Source organism: Peromyscus californicus, unplaced genomic scaffold (assembly GCF_007827085.1).
Source record: "Peromyscus californicus insignis strain IS unplaced genomic scaffold, ASM782708v3 Scaffold_19__1_contigs__length_69161282, whole genome shotgun sequence".
Lineage (NCBI taxonomy): Eukaryota > Metazoa > Chordata > Mammalia > Rodentia > Cricetidae > Peromyscus > Peromyscus californicus.
This window is the reverse complement of record NW_026294491.1, coordinates 19,893,414-19,916,142: the sequence shown is the minus strand read 5'-3', so window position 1 is coordinate 19,916,142 and position 22,729 is coordinate 19,893,414. Positions and strand designations below refer to the sequence as shown.

Below are 22,729 nucleotides of genomic sequence, written 5' to 3'. Positions count from 1 at the left end.
CCCGCCCGCGGCCCCGCGGCCCAGCCGGCCCCGCCCCTGCGCTCCGCTGATAGGCGGCGGCTCCGGGACCCCGACGGGCGCTGCGCTCCACCGACCTGCGCGGCTAGCTCGCTTCCCTGCGTCGGGGGACGCCGGTCGGGCGGTGAGAACGCGTGGGAGCGGAGGCCGGGCGCGGGGGAACCGGGGTGGGGAAGTGCCTGGCTAGGTGCGGCTCCGGGGCTCACGGAAGCCCGGCAGCCAGGGCCTAGCCTAGCTAGCCCAGGCCGGGGTTGGTACCGCGAGGCTCGTGGTGCAATGCGGGGGGGGGGGGCAAGGGAGAGCGTTTGGGGTCATGTTTGGAGTGATGGGCATGCGGTGATGGCCAGGCCGCGCTGGGGCCCCTGGGGCACCTTTTCCGTCGGCACCAGCCGGCTCCTGTGTTGCCTGCCACATAGCCCGAGTAAAACGTGGCCCCAGGATTTCCGATCCGTGGTGCTGTTTACAAGTGTCCTCATTTTTTTTTCTTTCCGGTGTGTGTGTGTGTGTGTGTGTGTGTGTGTGTGTGTGTGTGTGTGTGTGTGTGTGTGTGTGTGTGTGTGTGTTTGGGGGGGAGGGGTAGGTTACTGTTGACACGGTCTGAAATTTTAAACTCCTGAGTTTTGGATGACGAGTACCAGACTGAGAAAATAACCTTTAAGTTACCATAGTAGGTGTTTTTCTCTTCGTCCCCCGGTTGAGGCGGTAGTAAAAGTTCTACTAAGCTGGGAAGTCTGTAATGTGGGCTTGGTGCCTTTAATTAAAGCACTAGAAAATATGATGGCTCATTTTGTGACATACTGTAATTTAATCTTTTTGTTCCCCGGTTTCCCCATAATAAAAAAGAGGCTAATAATACTCTAGCTTACCTCCTGCTTTTCAAGGGTGATGTAAGGTATTGCTAATTAATGTGTTTAGGAAGGGCTCGGATTTGCCTGGAATGGTATCAGGGGACAGGGATAGGTTATCCTGAGTTCCTTTTAGTTCATGAGGCCTATAAATTAAGAAGAATTTTGGTTATTAAAGAAAGGAGCAGGCGAGGCATGGTGGTGAAGGCCTGTTGTGATCCCAGCACCCTGGAGGAGCCTGAGGCCTGCCGGATTCCATCCCCAGAACCAGGAAGGAAAGAACTCAGGCTGCTCACTGCTCTTCGGCTCTTTTTGCTTGTTTACATTAGTACTTTGTTTATGGTTTTCTTTCAGGGGCTGCAATGATAATTTGTGTTTGTTCTGAATTATTTAGTTTGGCCGTTATTCAGCGTTATCGGGGAGTCATGTTTGCCATCTAAGCCCAGGTTTTCTGGCACACTCAGTGTCCTTCGTACCCTTCCATGGGCAAGGTCCTGTAATGTCTTTACAGCCTTCCTCCCTGACCTTTACTTAATCTGCCTTTCCCTGCCTCTCTTCTCTGAACCAAGCTGTGTTTTCGTGCCTTTGACTGATTTTTTTTTTCTTGAATGCTTTATTCCCCATTCTCTACCTTTCTGACCTTGATTTTCCTGCATTTCTGCATTATCTGCATTTCCCCCTCCCCCCTTGGCCCTTGTAACTTATCCTTAAATTTTGGACTTCCTTCACTCTTATTTATTTCTGCCTTTTCTGCACGGATGCTTTTTGTTATTGTTTGCAGGACATAGCCCCCTTGTTCCTATTTCAAAAAGCCATGGGTTGTAAACCACCCACCCTGTGCTGCTACAGTGTTGTTGAGTCATCCTGACACTCCAGACAGCCCTGGAGTGTTGATTCTCTTTGATACCATGGAAACGGAGGTTAAGAGAACTTAACTCATTAGCCAGTGATCACATAGTTCATAGGTAATAGAGCTGAACTCCAATACTGTGATTCATACCTAAATGGGGTGGGAGCTGGTTGGTCCAGGGAGTTTGCTCTCTAGGGGGAAATTAGCAAGCTTTTTTTTTTCCCCCCTTAGTGGTTTGTAATTGGGATTAACCACTAACATGTGGTGGATGGGGGCTGGGATGCTGTACTTTTTGCTATGTGCGGGACTCACTGAACAAAGAATGTTCCTATGTCCTTCATGGCTTAGGAATATCATGCTTGACATTCCTGTAACATTTGTAATTATCTGAGCCTGAAATTTTCACTCTATAGTCATAGTTTTAACCAAGACTGGATTTTCTTGTATCTGTTTCTCTACATTGCTTTTGTATAAATTAAAGGAAGATTTGTTCTGTTCACAACTTGATTAGAAGTTGTTTATGGTTTTGGAACATTGCATCATAAGCAGGTTTGCAATGCAGTCATGTCTAGTTGCTAATTATTTTGCCCCAGCCTTCATATGTTGACATGTTTTTTTTATAACTTATTTTCATTTCCCCTTTCCATTTATTATTTTATTTAGGATAGGTGGATTTGTTTGAAATTGTCTGTAGGAAGATTATTCATTGCATTTCAGAGTGGTACAGTCGAAATTGGAAAGTGTTTTACAGAAGGGCCACATAGAAGCTGATATGGTTGAGAACTATTGACCTAAATAAGAGTCAGTCTGTCTAAGGAGGAGCCTCTTGTGGAAAGTGCTCGACTTTTAGAGGTGGCTGTTTCTCTTATTGAACCTCAGATACTTAAGATCTGCTAATAGATGGCCGTTAGATACATGCCTCACTGTGTAAGATGTGAGAAAAGTGAATACACAGCCCAGCTGTGTGTGCACGTGTGTGTGTGTGTGTGTGTGTGTGTGTGTGTGTGTGTGTGTGTGTGTGTGGTGTGCATGCTCCCCTGCTTGCAGGGTGTCAGGCATCTTCTGTTCTTTGTCTTATCCTTTGAGGCAGGGTCATTCTGAACTTGGAGAGTTTATGTTTTCAGTCAACAGACCCCATTGATCCTCCAGTCTTTGCCCCTGACCACACAGGGGTTATAAGAACATGGGTAACCAAGCCGGGCTTATGGGCTGGAGGGCAGCTGTGGGGGTAGGGTGGGGTGCTGGGATTGGAAGTATGGACTTCTGAAGGCTGAGGATCAAGCACTTTTAACCACTTAGCTGTCTCTCTAGCTCTGAGCGGCCTCTATGATGTGGTCTTGCTTGGCATGCTTGCCATCATTCCACAGAGAAGGTAGGAAAAAAAATTTAAAGCTGTTGTTTTGTTTTCGTACATCTCATCACCTTTTGTTTGTTGTGGGTGAAGCATTTCCTTCCTTGTGTTCTGCAAGGACACTTTCCTTCCAGGGATATTGAGTTCAGTTTTGATGGGAGGACGTGTATGTAGGACAGAGGACATTTTCTCAAGAGACCTGTTTCTTTTTACTAGTAATGAAGTGCACGGTGAGTCACAGAGTGCTTTATTTTGAATGAATATGTTAATGATGGTGATCAAACGTAAAGACTCCTTTAAAAGGCTCGCGTTCACTACCGACATCTTCACTTAGTGGTCCTAGGAGAGAGTTGAATGTACACTTTTGCATGTTATTAGCAAATCAACAGAGTAGGGAAGTACCTCAGGCAGAGAGATCCCAGTGTATAGAGCAGAATTACAAGGCACAGAGATAGTATCTACTCATGTAATTATTAATGAATATGCTAATGAGGCTGAATTCTAGGTCACCTTCCCATTTCTAATAGGAGAGTGTTTTTAAATAATTGAAAATACTTTCATTTGTAAAGAGTCTCAAATTACCGAATTACCTTAATAGTAACTTAGAGAACAGTAATAGGGAGAGACAGACTTGGAGAAAGAAACTTGGTCTTGTTCTATGTGCTGCAGATGAATACCTTGGTCTTGTTCTATGTGCTGCAGATGAACACCTGCCTGCCACTTTCTTAGCCAGTCTCCTTTGGGTGTTCTGGTTGCAGCAGAGTCTGTAGAGTTTGGCATCCTGCATGGAAATTGAGTCATAAAGGGGTGGTGCTGAGAGTGGGTAGGATCTCATTAGAATAGACACATTAGATTTGGAGTTCAGTTGTCAGTACAGGTATCGATAAAGAGGTGCTCACCAGCTCTCAATGGGGAAAGCAAAATAAAATGTCTTGGATGGCTAGCTCTCGGAAGCCCCGCCGAGAGCTGGCCCTGTTTCAAGTCTTTACATATAGCCTCACCTGAAACCTGGATTAAGACCAAAGAGCTTTCCCTCTTCCTGGTTAAACACACACACACACACACACACACACACACACTACTATGTTCAGTGACAGAGACACATGTTTGAGGCACTTTCAGCATTCATTTAAAACACAGATTGATTGAATCCTAGTTCCTTATTTTAAAATAGAGCTTTGTGATTTCAGATAACCATGGGGTTTGCAATCTAATTTTCAGAAAGCTCAAATACTTGGTAATTCCATTCCATGACTTTCGTGTTCAAACAGAAAATTTGAAGGTTTTTATTTATATTCTTGTGTTGTAATTTGAAACATACCGAGTGATACTGAAAAGTGAAATGTGGAAAATCTAGTTCTTTCGTTCCACTGTCTCAGCCATCATCCAGTTCCCTTCAGAAACTCTAATTTTTATGTAACTTCTACCAAATACTCAAGGAACAAATTAAGTGCCATCTCTTCCAGAAGATACAGAGAGGCTTTTGTTATGTCTGTCATTAAGAAAGCCAGCAAAACACAACTGATGTCTTAGGCTTCCCCCACCCTCTTCTTGCTGGAGGACCATTCTTATGTATAAAGTGATTTAATGGACAGCTACCTGCCAGATAAACGTAAGGAAAACAAGAGACCACCATTTCATGAACTGAGATGCGAAAATCTTTAACAAGATACTAGCAAATAGAGCCCAATCATGTATGAAAAATTATACGCCGTAAGGAAGTAGGCCATCCCAGGTGTGAAAGGCTGATTGTCAATAGAAAATCACTTAAAATAATTCTATCACATCAACAGGCTAGGAAGGAAAAGCAATATGGTCATATCAATACACACAAGAAAAGCACTTGACAAGTCCAAGACCAATTCATTGTGAAAAGTGTTCACCAAACAGGATAAAGAGGTTGGTTGGGGAAGGATGTCAACAAAACTGTAGATGGTCACAGTTGATGGTGAAGACCTGAATGTTTTCTTGCTAGGGGCAGGAGCAAGATAGAGATGCCCCCATCAACACTGCTTTTCAGCAATGATTACAAAATAGGCCAAAGATCTTAAGAGACATCTTGCCTAGGAGGAAATACCTATGACCAATAAGTATGTAAAAGGGCCCAACCGGCCGCTGTCTGCTGTCACAGGTTGACCAGGATGCATTCCACACCTGTGAGGGTGACTCTGACTCAGTCCAGAGCACTGGGGCAGCAGTGCTGGCTGAGATGCGGTGCCCTAGGGAGGCGGTGCAGTGATGTGCCCAAATGCCATGGCCGGATTGAAAGACAGTTTCTCCCAAATCAGACCTGTTCAGCCCAGTGATCTCATACCCTCCAGTGCTGACTTCGGTCACAGGGAAACCTGCGTGTGTCTGTAGCAGCTTTAGTGACATGCACCGTGCACATGTGATCAAGATGTCCTTTAGTAGGGGGGTAGATAAATTCTAATAAATTTAGACCACACTGAAAGAAAGGAAGTAGTCAAGTCCAGGAAACCTCACCCCGTATTCTTATGAAAGAAATACTTCCTGAAGAGTCTGTGTACTATGACTTCAAGCACATGACCTGAAAAGGCAGAACCATGCACAGCACAGAGATGAGTGGCTCTCACAGTTGTGGGGTGGCGGAGGGCTGGACAGGCAGAGAGCAGATCTGTAACACAGTAAAGCTTTCCTGTTCTTGTCCTGCAGTGATTCACAGGAGTTAAAGTATACGTGTTAGAATCGGTAGGATGTGCAAGGTTGTTTGTAAGCTGTGGGGTGTCAGGAAAGCTGACATCTCTGTGGGTCCGTTGATAGCACAGATGCACCACTGTTAGCCATATTAATATTTCTTTTTATTCCTCCTCATTTTCCTTGCTGCCCTGGAGTTTCTCACAGTCAGATTTCAAGCTTTCTTCCGAAATCCCAGCCTTCTTTAAAAAAAAAAAAAAAAAAAAAAGTTGCTTCTCATTTATGTTTCTCACTTTCCCCCTATATGGTGTTGACCAAATTAGCAAATCCTTGCTAAGAAGGCAAGTTGATTGGGCTGGTGAGATGACTCAGCAGGTAGAGATGCTTGCCCCCAGGACTGGCAACCTGAGTTTTGATCCTCAGGACACACATGGGAAAAGAGAATTCACTCCTACAGGTGGTTCTCTGATCCTCAGAAGCATGCTGCGGCATGAACCTCTTCACTAAGCGTGGATGCCCAAGCAAATGATAGTGGTAAAAGACGGGAAGTTGAGTGAAGGCTGGAACACTGACTGCATGTGCTCACATTTTAATAAACCTCATCAGCTCATACGACAGTATTTCTAATCTGTCTTTTTTTTTTTAAGGACAGGGTCTCTCGATGTATCTCTAGCTGGCCTAGAACTCACTATGTAGACCACACGGGCCTTTAACTCAGAGAGCTCTGCCTGCCTCTGTCTCCTGAGCGCTGGGATTAAAGACTGGACCATTGTGCCCTGCCCCAGTGTCTTGATTTTTAAGGAAACCAGATAAAAAGTTTCTCAGACTCGGGCAGTGGTGGGCACCTCTTTAATCCCAGCACTTAGGAGGCAGAGCCAGGCAGATCTCTGTGAGTTCAAGGCCAGCCTGGTCTACAGAGTGAGTTCCAGGAAAGATGCAAAGCTACACAGAGAAACCCTGTCTTGAAAAACCAAAAAAAAAAAAAAAAAAAAAAGTTTCGCAGCTGCCACTTTACCCATCAAATGACTGTATGAATGCACTGTTGCTCACAAGTTGTCTTTAGAAGATGAATTTAAATATCTCAGAGGACAGCTTGCCCACGTTTTTACGTTACCCTGGACACCAGGCCTTTAATTGTGTGCATCCTCTTGAGACGTGATCCGGGCATGTTGTTTCAGACTGTGTATCTTGTAGCTCTTGCCCCTTCTTTTGCATTTTAAAAGCTGACTGTACTTGTATTTCAAACTGGCCTGTGAAAGGCTTCTGTTTAAATCACCAGTGATGCTGCCTGAACCCATTCTGTTCTTGCTCCAGGCCAACCATCTCAGTCTCGAGTTGGGGTTAGGAAACTTTTAAAGCCAGCTCATGATAATTAGAGTGTAATTAGTTCTATCAAAGGACCATCACAGTTACTATAGACTTTTAAGTTTGTGAACTTCTTTTTTAAGAAGCTCTCAGTCTCACATAGCTGAGACCTTGAAAAGGTTAGGATGCTAGTCCCCTTGTTCCTTGACTCCGTTCTTCCTACCCTGAGATTTATATTCTGTGTCCCACTTTCCCATTCTGAGACTCACTGGGGAGGCCCTTGATCTTTCTCGTACCTTTCTAGACACTCTGCATGCCATCTTGTTTTCTTTACTTAGTACTAGGTTTTTGAGACTTACTTGTTTTTACTTATAAGCCTGGTTCCTTGATTTCCTCTGCTATGTAGTATTGTCAGTGTTGGAGTGTCTGTCGGTATATTTTTGATTCCACTCATTAATGTTTTGGATGTTTGGAGCATTTGTTTGCTTTTTTTGTTTTGTTTTGCCTCAGCTACATATGTGAGTGTTTATGGTATGTGACCTGTAGGACATGTTTAAAAACCTCTAGGGGGATAGTCTAGTAGTAGACTCCACACTGAGCATGTCTAAGACCCCATCCTAACTCCCAGAACCCAAAACATAAAAGAATAAAAATAGACTGTCAATAGACACCTTGAATGGTTGCCATCTGGGATCCGCCAGCTGTCACTGTGACAAAGTACATGAAAAGTCACCTCGAAGGGAGGTTCAGAGGTCTCACTCATCCGGGGTCACTTGGCTAGGTGTTTTTCTGTGCCTGCCTGAGGCAGAGCTTCATGGCTGGGCATGTGCTCCCTAGAGCTAGCTGTTCACTTCTCCACTTCTTGGGAGGAGGGGAAGAGGTAAGCCAGGGTCACAGTATTCTTCAAAGCCCTGCCCCCCTTGCTCGCCAAGTTTTTGCCTCCTCCCACTAGTACCAACAGCTGGAAGACCAAGCTCCGACACATGAGCCTTGCAAGAACATTCCAGATCCAAACATAACACCATGCATTCTAGCAGATGTTGGCCTTCGTGACAGCAGGATGTGCTGTACACACCCCAGCTTGCTTGTTTAGCTGTGCTGTGCTCACAGTAGATCTAGGTGTCAGTCACTTCACTTCCTCATTCTGTAGATGAAAGTAAAAACCGCTGTCACTTGTGTAATACTGGTGTTTACAAGAAGCTCATCCCAGAGGTCTAGAGGAATGCTAAAACCAGAAAGTCCAGGAGAAATGGAGAAAGTCGGTTACTCTTGGAGAGATTAAGGAGAGATGTATTCTGTTATAGATTCGCGCTGCTGTGATGGGTTTAGGTTGATGCCCAGCTAGATGAGTGGTGTGCTGAAAGGCTTCCTGAGTAAGGAAGGCTCTGGGTTGGTGTCACCCACTTCCTGGGTTAGCCTGGAAAGCTGGGTTTGTGATTCCAGGTCCAGCACAGGTCTGATGTATCCTCAGCAGAGGGGATTATTTGTAAAGAAGAGAATTTAACACGGAAACGTATGAAGTCCCTTTGTATACTGTCGTGGAGACGTGAGATGTTTTTAGATTAGTAACGATCCAGCGCACATATTCCAGACAGCTTTTGCGAAGGAGAGACCATGGGATTTGGGAGACGCATGCTTCCTCCATAGAGGAAAGAGCGTGTGTGCAGCCAGTGGCTACTGCCAGGATAATGTGCCATGTGTACTGATTAGAAGACATTAAAACGGAAGGGAGAAATTGCTCTTTTTGAAGGAGCAAACCTCAGCTGCTTCGAAAAGGTGACGGGTCCTCAGGGTCTCTCACAGGAGATAAAGAGCACTAAAATGAGTAGCCAGGAGGGAACGCACAAAGGCTCAGTCAGCTCCACAGCAAACACACACCCGAGGTCTGCTGGTTCAGTCCACATCATCAGATTGCACAGGTCACAGGCCCAGTGTTAAGATCTCTCTTCACACTTTCAGGTGCCAGTTGTAAGCCCAGATTCAGCTAATCATGTCCCTCTCCCCTTCTTTATTTTAATCCTCTCTCTCTTCTGCCCCCCCCATACCCCCTCCCCTCCACCTATGCTGTGTTAGGGACTGAGCCAGGGCCTTGTGCTTGCCATTATGGCTTGTGCAGCACTGAGCTGTGCCCCAGGCTCTGTCAGGTTTTCCCACTGCTCAGTAATTGGCCATTCTTCTCTTTATCAGTTGACTGTAAGGATGTTACAGAGAAGAAGAAGAGAGGCATAGGGTAAGGTCTGGGAAAGGGTACCAGCTTCTAAACCCTTCTCGGGGTATTGCCAGCTGAGGATCCTTACTGTGTCTAGTAAGGACTCTCCAGTGCTGTCCCTTTTGGAGACTTCTTTGTATGGTCCTGTTAGAAGTGTGGACAGACATGTCAAGATGGGCTCACACAGAGCTGGTTCCCTGGCAGTAGACTGCATGAGGAGCCTGCGGCCTTGCCTGCTCCACAGACTGTCTGCCTTACCCTTCTTGGCTGGCTGTGCAGTCTTATCTTCTCGGAGGGGATGGGTGAGGCCTCTGCAGAGAGGAAGGTATCACAGCCCACAGTGGGCAGGGGGAGGTGAGAGCATTTTATGAGCTGCCAAAGGCAGAAAGGAGAGGGAAAGATTAGAGTTTCTGTGGTCTGCCTTGGGGCCAGAAACCATGGATGGAAAAAACAAAATTATGTATCACGATGTGACATCATTGCTCTTGTTCTCTGTCATTAAGTTTTACCTTTCTGAATCAGTGCAGCTTCTCAGCCACCACCTCCCTGCTGCCTGGCACAGTGAACAGCGTGGGATTTCTGGTGCGTAAGTGAGAAGACATTGCTGTCTACCCCTTACCCCTCCAGTGAGTGGCTTCCCTGTGCTTTGTGCTGATTCCATCTTGGCCCACAGAGCCCTGTGTGCATTGGTCTTTTTCTGTTTCCAAACTTGACGTGTGACTCTCTGTCCTCTTCCTGTCGCCGTAAACGTGCCATCCTATTATTTCCTTCCCTGGGGCCTTTGCCGTGCCCTGTTTCAGAGTGAGCACCTGGCAGCTTCAGCTGGAGCCTCAGTGACTAAACTGCTCCTCAGACTGCCTTCTTAGTGTGGTCCGGATTCCAAGGCACGCCTGTCATGCGTTGCCTAATCTCACCTAGCCTCACGTGGCTTATCTTACTCCGTAGTACATACCATTGGCCTCTGTCCTTAGTCTCCTCCAATTGTTACTGCAGGAATGTTGTCTGGCCTGTTTCACTGTCTTGGTCTCAGTACCTATATACACCCAGCCTTAGGATTTTGAATGGCTGTTTATACCTACTTGAGAAGGCACAGAAGCGGGTTGTATGATTCCATAGCTTTTGCTCTAAGGCTACAATTTATTGAATCAACCAAAAAGTGCTGAAGAGACCTGTAATCAGCCATCTTAGAATGACCAGTCTAATGTTGTCTTGGCGGAGTGTGGCTTGTAGCCGTTCAAACTGAACTTACCAAGGAGGCAGGCTAGGGAAACAGGACTTAGCCCGTGGACACCCTCTTAATCAATTTCAGAGAAGGCTCTGCTGGAGAGTAAGTACTTCCGGGAGATGTTGAGAAGGCTGAAGGAGGAAGAGGTTCAGCTGCTTGCTTGACAGAGGGCAAGTTAGTCACCAGATAGCCAGATAATTAGACTAAAGACGGGAAGAGCCGCACAATGGGAGAAAGAACCTCTCAGGTTTCGCACCTATAACCACGGTCACCTTGCTCTGCCTCTGTTCAGCTCATTTGAGTTAAGTTGCTTAGGCCCTCTGTGATAATGAAGAGCAGCTGTGGCATTGGAGCGTGGGACGTGGTGGGCAGCAGAGGGACTGCACGGGATTGAAAGGTGGGTGAAGACCTTTCTCCTGGAGCAGTGTTTGGCCGTACTGTGCTGCGCATCCATTGCGCATCCCTGAGGTCATTTGCTCCATTGTCTTCCAGACTGTTCACAGAAAAGGTCTCCTAATTGTCTCCCCCTCTCAGCTCTGCATTACAAACATGCCTTTTTGTCAGAGACCTTTAATTATTAATGCTTTCCCTTTTTTAAACCAAAGATTGCAATTAGAGTACAGTTTGCTGTCTATACTGAAATGACCCAAGTTGAACTAAAAGCCCCAAGCCTGAGCAGAACCCCGTTCTAGTCATGGCCTTCAGACAGCTCAATGGTTAGCGCGTGTAGCTTTCTGAAGGATTAGAGGTGGGTGTGGGCTTTCAGAGCTTGACTGGTGAAGGCCCACATTCATTTCTGGGCCTCTGTCTTCAGATCGTTGTCATGTAGGAGCTGGGTTTGTTCACTTAGCTTTTCAGAGCCAGTCCCATTCCCAAAATGCGTGTAATGGCACTACTGCACTGAGTGACTTTGAGTTCTCTTTAGATAATAATGCCTTTTAGCTCTTGGCATATTGCCTGACACGTAGTCTGTGTGTAGTAATTATTGTCTTGTTCTCTGAATTATCTTACAGAATTTGGACTTGAACCTTGATTTAAAGTTTTATTATATTTATTGCAGTGCATAGGATCAGACCCAGGGCCTTGCATATGCTAGATAAGAGCTCAGCTGAGGTAAGATAGAAGACGGGGAAATTAAGAGATGGAAAGGGGAGCAGAAGGAGCCCCTTCCTCAGGACTTTGCTCTCCCGGCCTGGGAATTCCAGCGCACTGACCAGCATGTGCTGTGGCGGTTGTCTGTATAGAGACGTTTCAAATAAGAGTGTTAAGATAGCCAGGAGCTATGCTTAAGGCCCATGCGCTTATGACCTTTTCTCCTTTCCCGGCTGTGAACCTCCAGTCTTCTAGGAATGAAAAACTCCATTTACAGTAGGGACACCTTGTGCAGCACTGGTGACCCTGACTTTGTCATATCAGGCTATATTCCTAGACACAGTACCTCCGGCACCACCCAGTGATCTCACTGACCAAAAGGAGTGAAACATTTCTTACTAACACCTTAGAGATGTAACATTAGAGCCACCAGATCCTGTGGATGGCTACTTTTAAGATGCTTAGATGTGACTCTTCCTTGATCCTTTGAGAAGCTCATATCCACCCTTGGTTGTGATATATCTTCTTTCCATTACACTCAAGTCAGTATTAAATTCTCTCCCTGAAAAACATCTGCTTCTCTCAGTTTCATCCTGAAATTCTTTTCTGTGGTGAAGTCAAGAATCCCGTCTTCACCCGAGGAGAAGTTTCTGGAAACAGCTCCTCAGGCCATTGTCTGTGAGTTGGTAGAAGCCTGCAGTAGCCAGTGGTAGCCTGTGGTACCATGGAGCTTCTTCACCAGCCACTGAGCTGCACATCCAGCCCAGACTTTGATGTGTTCATTTCCAAAATTTGATTCCCTTTCCTTGAACTCCAGAACAAAGCGTAGCAAAGAGTGTTTTAAATTGGGCAGTTGGGGGTGGAGGGAGCGCTGAAGGGCTGGCAGGTTGTGAACGCTTACATCCTATGTCAGAAGCAGCCGCTCTACTTTCAGTGTGCATCAGGTGGTGGGAACAGACTTCACCTTCAGTAGTCAGTGGGAAACTGGTGTGCAGTCATGAGCTGCTGGTGTTGTTTTGGGGACACTTACATGGGTGTCCAGAGGTAGAAGGGATGAACTTTGCACCGTGGTAAATTTATAGCAGTGGTTCTGACCTTAAGTGTCTTTATGCAGTCCACATTTTTACAACACATTTCACAATTCATAACTCCATCAAAGTGAGTGTACATAAATGAATAAAATGTTTCCGTGGTAGCCATTTGCAGGTTATTTCAGCACAGGGAGTAAAACATTTCCCTTGGAAGGTATCGGTCAGCACTTGTTTGCTGTCTTTATTTTGTTTCTTTTCACTTACCTTGTGTGCGTGCACACCACTGTGCCCTGGTGTATGTCAGAGGACAGCTCAGAAACCCCTTCTCTCTTTTTACCATTTGGGTCCCAGTATCAAACTGGGGTCTTCGGGTTTGGTGCAAAATGCCTTTACCCGCTAAGCCACCTCATTGGCTTCCTGTTTAACTTTAGAAAGAACGTGAACTTGTCCTAGTGAGAAAGCTCCATGGGTAAGTGTTTGCTGTGCAGGTGACCTGAGGTTGAGTCTGGGAACCCATGGTGAAAAGAGAGTAAACTCCTAAGTGTTGTCCCCTGTCCTCCACATGCGTGCCGCCATGCTCACACATAACAGTAAGAGTTGAGTGCCAGCATGCTTTTCCTCCTTCTGTTCCTCCCTCCTGCTCCGTAGGACCACCTGTGTGACGGGGGATTTTGTTGGCGAGTGGAAATTTGATGAAAGTGTGGTGTTACTTGTAGAACAGTGACTTAAGCTTGTACAAGTCCTTCGTCTCAGTGCTGTTTAGAAGGAAATAAGATGGGCTGGAGAGCTGGCTCAATGCTTGAGAGCACTTGCTGGTTTTTCAGAGGACCCAGGTTCGTATCCTAGCACGTACATGGTAGCCCATAACACCTGTAACTCCAGTTTCAGGAGGTGTAACACTTTCTTCTTTTTTCTGTGGGTAGCCCCCCTTTCCAATAAAAAACAATTTTTAAAAGAAAAGAAAAAGAGAAGGAAATATGGGAGCAAAGGCTGGGAAAATGTGGCACGAGTTTTGGGCCTTATGGTACACACTTCCTATAATTGTGGTGCCCTCAGAAGCTGAGGCTGGAGGATTAACTGTAAGTTGGAAGGATAGCCTGGGGTGCTGTGGGATGTTCTGTATGGCAAAAGTGTTGCTAATTAGTCAATAAATAAAACACTGATTGGCCATTGGCTAGGCAGGAAGTGTAGGCGGGACAAGGAGGAGAATAAAGCTGGGAAGTGGAAGGCTGAGTCAGAGAGACACTGCCAGCTGCCACGATGAGAAACAGCATGTGAAGATGCCGGTAAGCCACGAGCCATGTGGCAAGGTATAGATTAATGGAAATGGATTAATTTAAGTTGTAAGAACAGTTAGCAAGAAGCCTGCCACGGCCATACAGTTTGTAACCAATATAAGTCTCTGTGTTTACTTGGTTGGGTCTGACGGCTGTGGGACTGGCAGGTGAGAGAGATTTGTCCTGACTGTGGGCCAGGCAGGAAAACTCTAGCTACACTGGGGTCTGTTCAGAGTTCCAGGCCAATCTGGCTTACAGAGTGAGACCTGGTCTCATCCATCCCCAAGGAGACACGTGTAGCAGTAGAGTTCATTTAGTAAAGTTGTGAGTAGTTGTGCCCATTAAGTGGGAATGGCAGAATCCAATCTGCATGCATGTAATAGTCCAGGTGTGCTTCAATTCTAACCTACTATTCAGAGGGAATGTTGTTTGAGATGCATTCTCATAACTAGGCTTCTGGTTTTTTAAATTCTCTCTCACAAATACAGTTTTCTTTGTTGTGGCAGTTCCCAATAACGCGCAAATTAGATGCTTGGCCTCAGTAGATGATTTGCATTTTCTCTTAGTGAAACCTTAAAATAGGAGTAAAAGCCAATCTACTGAGCACAAATGTGTAATAGTATCTTGGTTCAGGGTTCAGGGTTGGAGAAATGACTCAGTGGTTTGGAGCCCTGGCTGCCCTTGCAAAGGACCCAGGTTTGATTCCCAGCGCCCACATGGTGGCTCACAGCCCTCTTTCACTCCAGTTCCAGGGGACCCAGTGCTCTCTTCTGATTTCCACCAGCACCAGGCATACAGGTGATGTACATGAGTCTGTGCAGGCAAAACACTCGTGCAATAAGTACATTATGAATATTAAAAACCATAATATCAGTTTAAAAAGTCTAGGTGCAAAGTAGACTGCAAAATAGGAGTATTTGAGTTCTTTGGAATAGTAGCATGTGAATCCTTTTAAAGTACATAGCTTCCCCTAAAACAAGTGGTATAGTTCAACAGTAGTTTGTCTTTGAAAGTATTTTAACATCCCCCTTCCATTTTAAATATAGTTCTAAAATTACTTTTTAGATATTTTCATAAAATGGTAGCCCAGAAGTTCAAATGCATCAGTGTCTGGTGAACAAGGATGGGATACTGAGATTCTACTCTGGTTTTGATTTTTTTTTTCCTTTTCAGTTTTCCCCCCAGTATTTGGCAACACGCTATGCCAAAATATGTTTTTTTTTTTAATACTTATTTTTCCATTACACTTTTGCTATTGAGGCTATTAAAATGTGTTTTCATTGGATATGAAGGCTGTGATTTTCATCAGTAAATACCTTGGTCTTCAGTAAATCTGTCTTACACATTTGATTTAAGTTTAGGGCTGGGACTGGAGCTGATTGCCAGGGTCCAGGGACAGAGGAAATTCAGTATCAGCTAGTCAAGACGATTAATGCCCAAGATTTGTACATCAGGTGCTAGCAGTAGGGCTAGCATGATATTGCATGCTTAAACATTTGTTGAGTAGGAGGTTGGCTTATTTCATGAAGTTTGCTGGAGCTTGGTGCTCACAGTGGCTCAGAGCCAGAAATGGAAAGACCTTCTTCACCTTGATGCTCAGCCTAAGTAGCAAGCTGCTTCCCCTGGACCAGAAGGTCTTCCTGGGCCCTGGGCAAAAGTGAAAGTTTGTCTGTGGAGACTACAGTGGCTTTCCAACCAGGCAGAAAGAACGCAGCCGTTATTATCAGTGGAGAATGGCAGGCAAAATTGAGCTATCTGTGAAGAGGAGCTATTTCTAGCTTGAGAGGAGGTGGTTATCTCGAGGGGAGATCAGAGTGAAGCTAGAGGAGCACCATGCCAGGGGCCCTGCAGTTGCTGTGTCTGTCCTGGGTGGGATCCTTCTGAGAATGCTAGGGTAGGGGTGGCAGTGACAGTCATTTAGGGCTGAGATCTTCTCCTCCTCCTCCTCCCTGTCACCACTGTCCTGCAGTCCACTAGACTGTGCAGCTGTTGTTCTGAATAACTGATGTATGATGGGACTTCCGTGATACAGTTTTCTTAACGTTTTGGTGTTGGGGATATCTTCCAAACTTGTCACCAGTGATCTGTAAGGAATGTGCAGTACGAATATATGGGAATGACTTCATTCTACCGACCTGCTTTGGTCTGAGCCAAAGGAACATTAGTGAGTCTTATGGATTCCTGTGTGCTTTGGAAGTTTCAAGTCTGAGATGAAACACAGTAACTTGGAAGACTATAAATAGAATTTTGAGTAGATTGGTTAGAATATAGAATAGATTTTCTGGCTATCAGAAATTACAAATTAAAGGAAATGATATTTTAATTTTTAATAGCAAGTAAATTGTAGAGGAACTGATTAAAGTTATTTTTTTCCTAAAGAAGGTAGATCTCATTTTCAGGGTTCTTATACAATAAAAAAGAAAAATTTGTAGCTTAAGTGTTCGAGAGAATGTGAATAACCTCTCTATTTTAAAAATGTAAGTTTTTAGTAGCATACTCCACAGACCAGCAGGGTTTGTGTAGTTCCACACAGGCATACAGGGTGTGGACCAGGTCAGCGGCCCCACAGCCATTTTTCTCTTCCCCATGCTTCCCAGCGTCTACTGACTACAATTCTGTAGTGAAGTCTGCCTTTGAAAGCTTCCTTCAACGAGAGAACATGCTGTGTCCTTCTATTTGTGTCTAGCTTATTTCATTTAAATCGACACATGTCAGCTCTGTCTGTTTTGCTGTCAATGAGAAGATCCCATCCTTTATGGCTGTATGCTTGGATATAGGTTTGTAACGTTTTTTCATTCATTCGTATGGGCATGTACAACTTTTTATTGTGACTAGTGCAGCAATAATAATGAGCATGCAGATATTTTATTAGTCTCTTTAGGAACCTTCATGTTGTATACACATAGCATATTGTACTAACATATAAAAATAGAAATCTCTTGATTATCGAGTTGATACCTAAACAGTTCACAGGCTGAGTCCGTGATAGTCTGATAAATTGTGTGTTACAACCATTTCCACCTTGACCATTAGGAGTGTTGTTTGGTGGGCTCAGTCTAATGATGGGTTCATGGTTATTTTTTTGCCTTAGAAAAATGCTTACTTTGTTATAAGGCCTCGTTAATTAAATGTAGAACAGAGGCTTGTGTGTGTTAATTTAGACTTTTTAGACAAAGAGGGTGTGGCAATTGTTAGAAGCAGACAGAGCACCTCAGTGGGTGTATCAGTTTATCTGTGGGGCCAGACAACCCCTACTCCACCTCAGTAACTTTCCAGGGTGTTGCTATGCACTTTAAGGTGATGGTTTGGTGAATTAAATGCACAGAAATATAGTTTATATTCTTTAGAAAGGATAAAATGTTGACATCCTTTATTTCACTAGTGACTAATATGAAATCCTGCTTAATACTAATCAGGGGATTCCCCCGAGCATTTGAGGCTTGTGTGAGGCTCTTGACTAAGGATGAGAGACAGAGGTTGAAGAATGGTCATGGTTGCTCTTTGACACAGGCCTTGACACTTCACCTGCCTCAGACCTAGTTAGTGCCTGTAGCTTCCTTCTGAGTTTCCGTCAGATTAAAGCCTCGCGGTGTGTCAGATCATTTCATTGACATGTTTGAGGAACAGCTCTTAATGTTTCACTGTGTTGTGTACTTGTGGCATTTCCGTTATGGAGACTTCATGCCTGTCTCCCTACAGTGTGCTTTCAAATTCCTCTATCAACAGTGTACTTGACAGCCGGGCCTGTCAGGCACAGGCCTTTAATCCCAGCAGGGGCAGGTTGACGTCTGAGTTCGAGGGCAGCCTAGTTTTCAGAGTGAGCACCAAGACAGCAAGGGCTACATAGAGAAACCCTGACTCAAAACCACCACCACCACATGTGTATTTTGCAAAGTGGTTAAAGCAGTGTCGCTTAATGAGTATGAGTATTTTGGAGTGAGACGTGAGTTGTGCTGGGCCACTTTCTGATGCTGATGATGGACACATGCTTTGCAATCAAGGGCTAGTTAGCTCCTTCTTGAATTATTGTTTTAGTGTGTTTAGGATAGGGCCTGGCACAAAATGTGTATGCTTTCTGTTATTGCCCAACTCAGTTATGACTTTAGATTAGATTGTCTGGTTTCCTCATTTACTTTGTAAATGTGTTACCCTTCTTGCTAGCCTGGCTCTTGTGCATGCAAAGTTATCTTTATTGAATTGAGACATTTATTTCAACTGCTTGAGGTCTCGAAGAAGATACATGAGCTGGTAGTTGGTATATCTTTTGTTTACGCAGAAATTAGAATTTCTGTCATGGGAGGCCTGTTGTGCAGGCATGAGTCACTCTATTGATGTCTTTAGAATACATCGACACAGCTTTCTTTTATTCTTAGTTCAGTCCAGTCCCTTCTCTTCTCCTTTTCTCTCCCTTTTGATTTCTCTTGTCTCGGGTTTCCTGTGTCTGGAGCTGGCCTCAAACTCTTCCTCCTGTCTCTACCCTGAATCCCATGCTTACAGGTGTGCACCATCATAACTAGTGTATGTGGTAGTAGGGATTGAACTCGAGATCCACCTGCCCATTGCTGGCCTCCCATCCCACCCCCCTGGAATTAAAGGTGTATGCCTACTGTACCCCATTGTTCTTTATTTAAGAGGCACACAGTGTCTGTTAGATGGTTTCTTAGATCCAAACAGTGACTTTTTCTTTATTAAAACTATTTTTCTTTGGACTGGAGAGATGGCTCAGTGGTTAAGAGCACTGGCTGTTCTTCTAGAGGATCCAGGTTCAATTCCCAGCACCCACATGGCACCTCCCAACTGTCCTATGTAACTCCAATTCCAGGGTACCCAACACCGACATGCAGGCAGGACACCAATGCACATTTTTTTTTTTTTTTGAGACAGGGTTTCTCTGTCTAGTTTTGGAGCCTGTCCTGGATCTTGCTCTGTAGACCAGGCTGGCCTTGAACTCATAGAGATCCATTAGGCTCTGCCTCCCGAGTAGTGGGATTAAAGGCATGCAGCACCACTGCCCGGCTGCACATAAATTTAAAATAAATAAAAGAAGATTTCCTATTTATTTATTTATTTATTTATTTATTTATTTATTTATTTATTTATTTATAGACAAGGTTTCTCTGTGTAGCCCTGGCTATCCTAGAACTCACTTTGTAGACCAGGTTGGCCTCAAACTCACAGAGATACACCTGCCTCTGCCTCCTGAGCACTGGGATTAAAGGCAAGCACCACCACTGCCAGATAAAGTTTTTTTTAGGTAGGGAAGTTTTCTCTTTTTCTACCCTGAGGCAGATCCCTCTTCCCCACTTAGGAGTGAAGGGTTTCTTTCGACTTCTAGCTTAAGTAGGTTGAGTCCATCCTAAGAGCCTCTTCTTACTGAGTACTGGGATTTAGCACCTTTTAAAAGTGACCTGTGTGTTATTTTTAGCTAATTGATGCATTTAAAATACTGACTTTCAGTCCATTATTTTTTTGATGTTCATATTGACCAGTCCAGTCTCTTTATATGGTTCCTATTTGCTGTGGCCTGCTAGTCTTTGAAAGAGTGCTTGAGTTTGGTATGAGAAGACACTCTTGTAAATGTCTTGATGCAGACCTGAAATCAGTTAACCATTTTCTTAAAAGTCATTGTTCCCTTGAGTGGACGTGTTATTCATGCAGCACATTTGGGTCACCAGGAGCAGCCCTTGATCCTTGAGTTTTTTAAATGAATGGCCTCAAGAAGTCCGTGCATGCATGCATGTGTGTGCGTGTGCAGTCTGGTTTGGAAGAAAAATACTCTCTGTCTTCGTTTCTAAATTACATTTTAAGGAACAAGCGTCAGGGCTCATGGGCCACAGCATGTGTGTGTGTGTGTGTGTGTGTGTGTGTGTGTGTGTGTGTGTGTGTGTAGGTCAGAGGACAGTCACCTGCCAGAGTTCGTCCTCTGCCTCTGCCATGTGGGATCCAGGTTGTCAGGCAGTAAGTGCCTCCTGTGTGTGTTGAGTCATCTGACTGTCCCAGAAAATACCCCTAGAGTTATCTGGGGGACATTTCTAGTCCTACCATCCCTTTTCTTGTCTTGGTGTGAGTTTATCACTAACATTTATAGTGACCCCTTACCAGGGCTATAAAAATGGCCGAGTCAGAAATTAATTTGTATATGTAAGTAGAACACTTTTCTCTCTTTTAGGTGCTGTAGAGTATTTTAATAGTATGTACCTTTTTTTTTTCTACTTAAAAATAGCCTCTAATTTGACTGAGATTTTAATAGTATCACGTAAATTTTTCTGCTGTAAATACATTATTAAAAGGCTGGTGTTGGGGCTCATGGGTATAATTCTCAGGAGAACTGCCATGACTTTAGTGCCAGTCTGCACTGCACTGTGCTACGAGCCAGCTCGAGATACCATGTCTCCAACAAAACAAAATAACAGCAAATGAGTGTCTTGCTTCATGCCACGTCTGCAGCCCACAGAGAAGATGACAGAGGAAGAGGGAAGTTAGAAGACAGACATTGAGAGCATCAACTTCCTTTTTTCTCCCTCAATAGAAAGCTAGCACTGTAATGCACACCTGAAAATGTGCCATTGGCCTGACAGTGAGGTCTTGTGACTACTGTGTGGTTAAGCCAACTGTGCTGGGCTTTCCGAGTCGCGCTGCTTACTTTCTTCCACGTGTTGAATGTACCACCTAGAACTCGTGTTTTTTCCTTTCTCTTATATTAAAAAAGACGGTTATTGTAAGTGCATGGGTGTTTCGCCTAAATGTGTATTTTGTGCACCAGAGTGGTACAGTGCCCACAGGCCAGACGAGGGTATCAGATCCTCTGGAGCTGGAGTTAAAAATGGTGGTGAGCTGTCATGTGGATGCTAGGAATCCAACCTAGATCCTCCGGAAGAGCAGCCAGTGCTCTTAACCATTGAACCATCTCTCCGCTTCCTTTTTGTTACATTTATTTTTCATATTTTATTTTCCTTTTGTTACATTTTAAAGGATTATTTCCTATTTATCTCATTACGTTCATATCTTCATTGTAGGTTAATGTTTTTTTTGACCGTGGTTGATCATAATTGGTTTGTATCAGAAGGAATCTCTGTTTGGACTCAGCTTGGACTCTCAAAGAAAACGTGATAATTACTTTATATGTGGCTTAAAAGAATCTCTATAAGGACAAGGAATTTCTGCTGGTTTGGGTTCGCCTCACCCCCATTTAGAATGGATTCTCTCTTGGACAAATAGCTCTTTCTGAACTTGGCGATGAAACTTCCTCTTGGGACTCTTACAGAAGGGCCCTGGCAACTGATTCATGCCTTGAACTTTCTTGGAGTCGCCTTATTTGTCTGCACAGTCTGGAGCCCCAACTTCCTGGTCCCCCGAGGCTGATTGTAACTGGAGTTGATCTGGGAACAAATCTGAAAGGTTCCCTGGTGACTGAAATAGAGCAGTGTCTACTTAGACTTCTTGACTTTGTACTATAACCATATCTTTATCTGCAGTAATGGGATGCTTTCTGGTGAAGACAGGTCTAAGTGCTGGGCCTGGTGGCACATGCCTGTAATCCCAGTACTTGGAAGGCTGAGGCAGGAGGATAGTGAAATTGAGAGCAGCCTGGACTCATTAAAATAACTTGGTGTTTTTGTTTTATTTCCTTTAAAGGCTTGCCCAGCACTATGCTGCTCCTCTTCTGTAGGCGACAGAGAAAAGAGGAGAGAGGCCTGAATGCTTTTCCTTTCTTCCTTTTCTGTTTCTTCTAAACACTATCAAGTGAATAGCCTAAGTGACTGTCCAAGAACAAAGAGAAGTTCAAGACTCCGAGCAGACTCCTGCTTATCGAAGCATTGCAGGTCTTTGTTTAGTGTTTTAGTACTCTTCACCCTACGTTAAAGCATCAAGTAGAATATTCAGATCCTGTGCCCTGAAGACTGTGAGTCAGATCAAGTGGAAAGGAGGAGATAGTTAAAATAACTGTGAGGAGGGCTACAGGGCAAGTGGTGATGGAGAAGGAAGCTGTGTGGCTGGAGGCTGATGGTAATGAGCTCTGGTCTGGTAGGTGCCACTGTGCTGTGTGGAAGCAGGGCTATTTCATCCAAGCAAATGTTCCCGTATCTTGTCCTGGGCGGTGGCTGTAGAGTGCCGGGACCATGTAGCCAGTTGCATTCCTATCTCATTTCTTATAAAACTCATGGTCATCTGTGTGTCAGTTTATAAAAGCATGGATTTGGACTGAGATCATTCTGGAGTGAATCCCAGCTCTGCAGGCTGCCATTGTGTGACCTCCCACTTTGTTTTACCTCTGTCTCAGTTTCTTCATGTTCTACATGCTGGAATAGTAAACCTTCCTTATAAATGTCAAGCGTGGAATAAATGAGACGATAAATGTGAAATACTCTAGATCCTGCTTCCCTCTCACCGTGTCAAGCTTGGAAGCCGGCAGAGCACTACCCCGGGGCAACAGTAAGAAGAGGCTGCCAAGGTCTCTGTCTCCTGCTTCTGCCCTAATTCAGCTCAGCTGCTTGTCCTTTTGGATCTGTTTCCTCTCTGAAGCAGTGCTTCCTCCCTCGATAGCCTTCACGGCGGTGTTCCTTGGCATGTAAGACAGAAAGCCTGGCCTGGCCTAGGAAGACTTTGGAGGTTGGCCCGTCACTGTCCTCCTAGGGAGCCAGATACTTCATTTTCCAGCCCGTACACTCAGCAGCAATGTCCTCTTACTGGTGAAATGTCAGCCCTTTGACAGCATCAACACGGGTCCACTTTGTTCTTGCTGATATCTTGGGTCCCCTACATTGTAAGTTTTTGCGTTTTCTACCTTCGTGGTCTGTTACCGTGAGTCTGATAAGCATCCTTGGATCCCTCCCCTCTCTTGACATGCTTGGGAATCCGACCTCAGTCACA

The 22,729-nt window shown here is 44.7% G+C and overlaps 1 protein-coding gene across 2 annotated transcripts in view; it reads left to right on the top strand.

Moving 5' to 3' along the window:
• Positions 1–22,729, top strand: part of Jmjd1c (jumonji domain containing 1C) — a 182,351-nt gene that overhangs the window by 482 nt on the left and 159,140 nt on the right. Inside the window, exon 1 of one of the 2 annotated variants that reach the window (XM_052744807.1) lies at positions 32–142. The exons of the other annotated variant lie outside the window; for it this stretch is intronic. The gene's annotated coding sequence lies outside the window, so the exon portion shown is untranslated. Of the gene's footprint in view, positions 1–31; positions 143–22,729 lie in introns of those variants that run through there. 2 annotated transcript variants of the gene reach the window in all.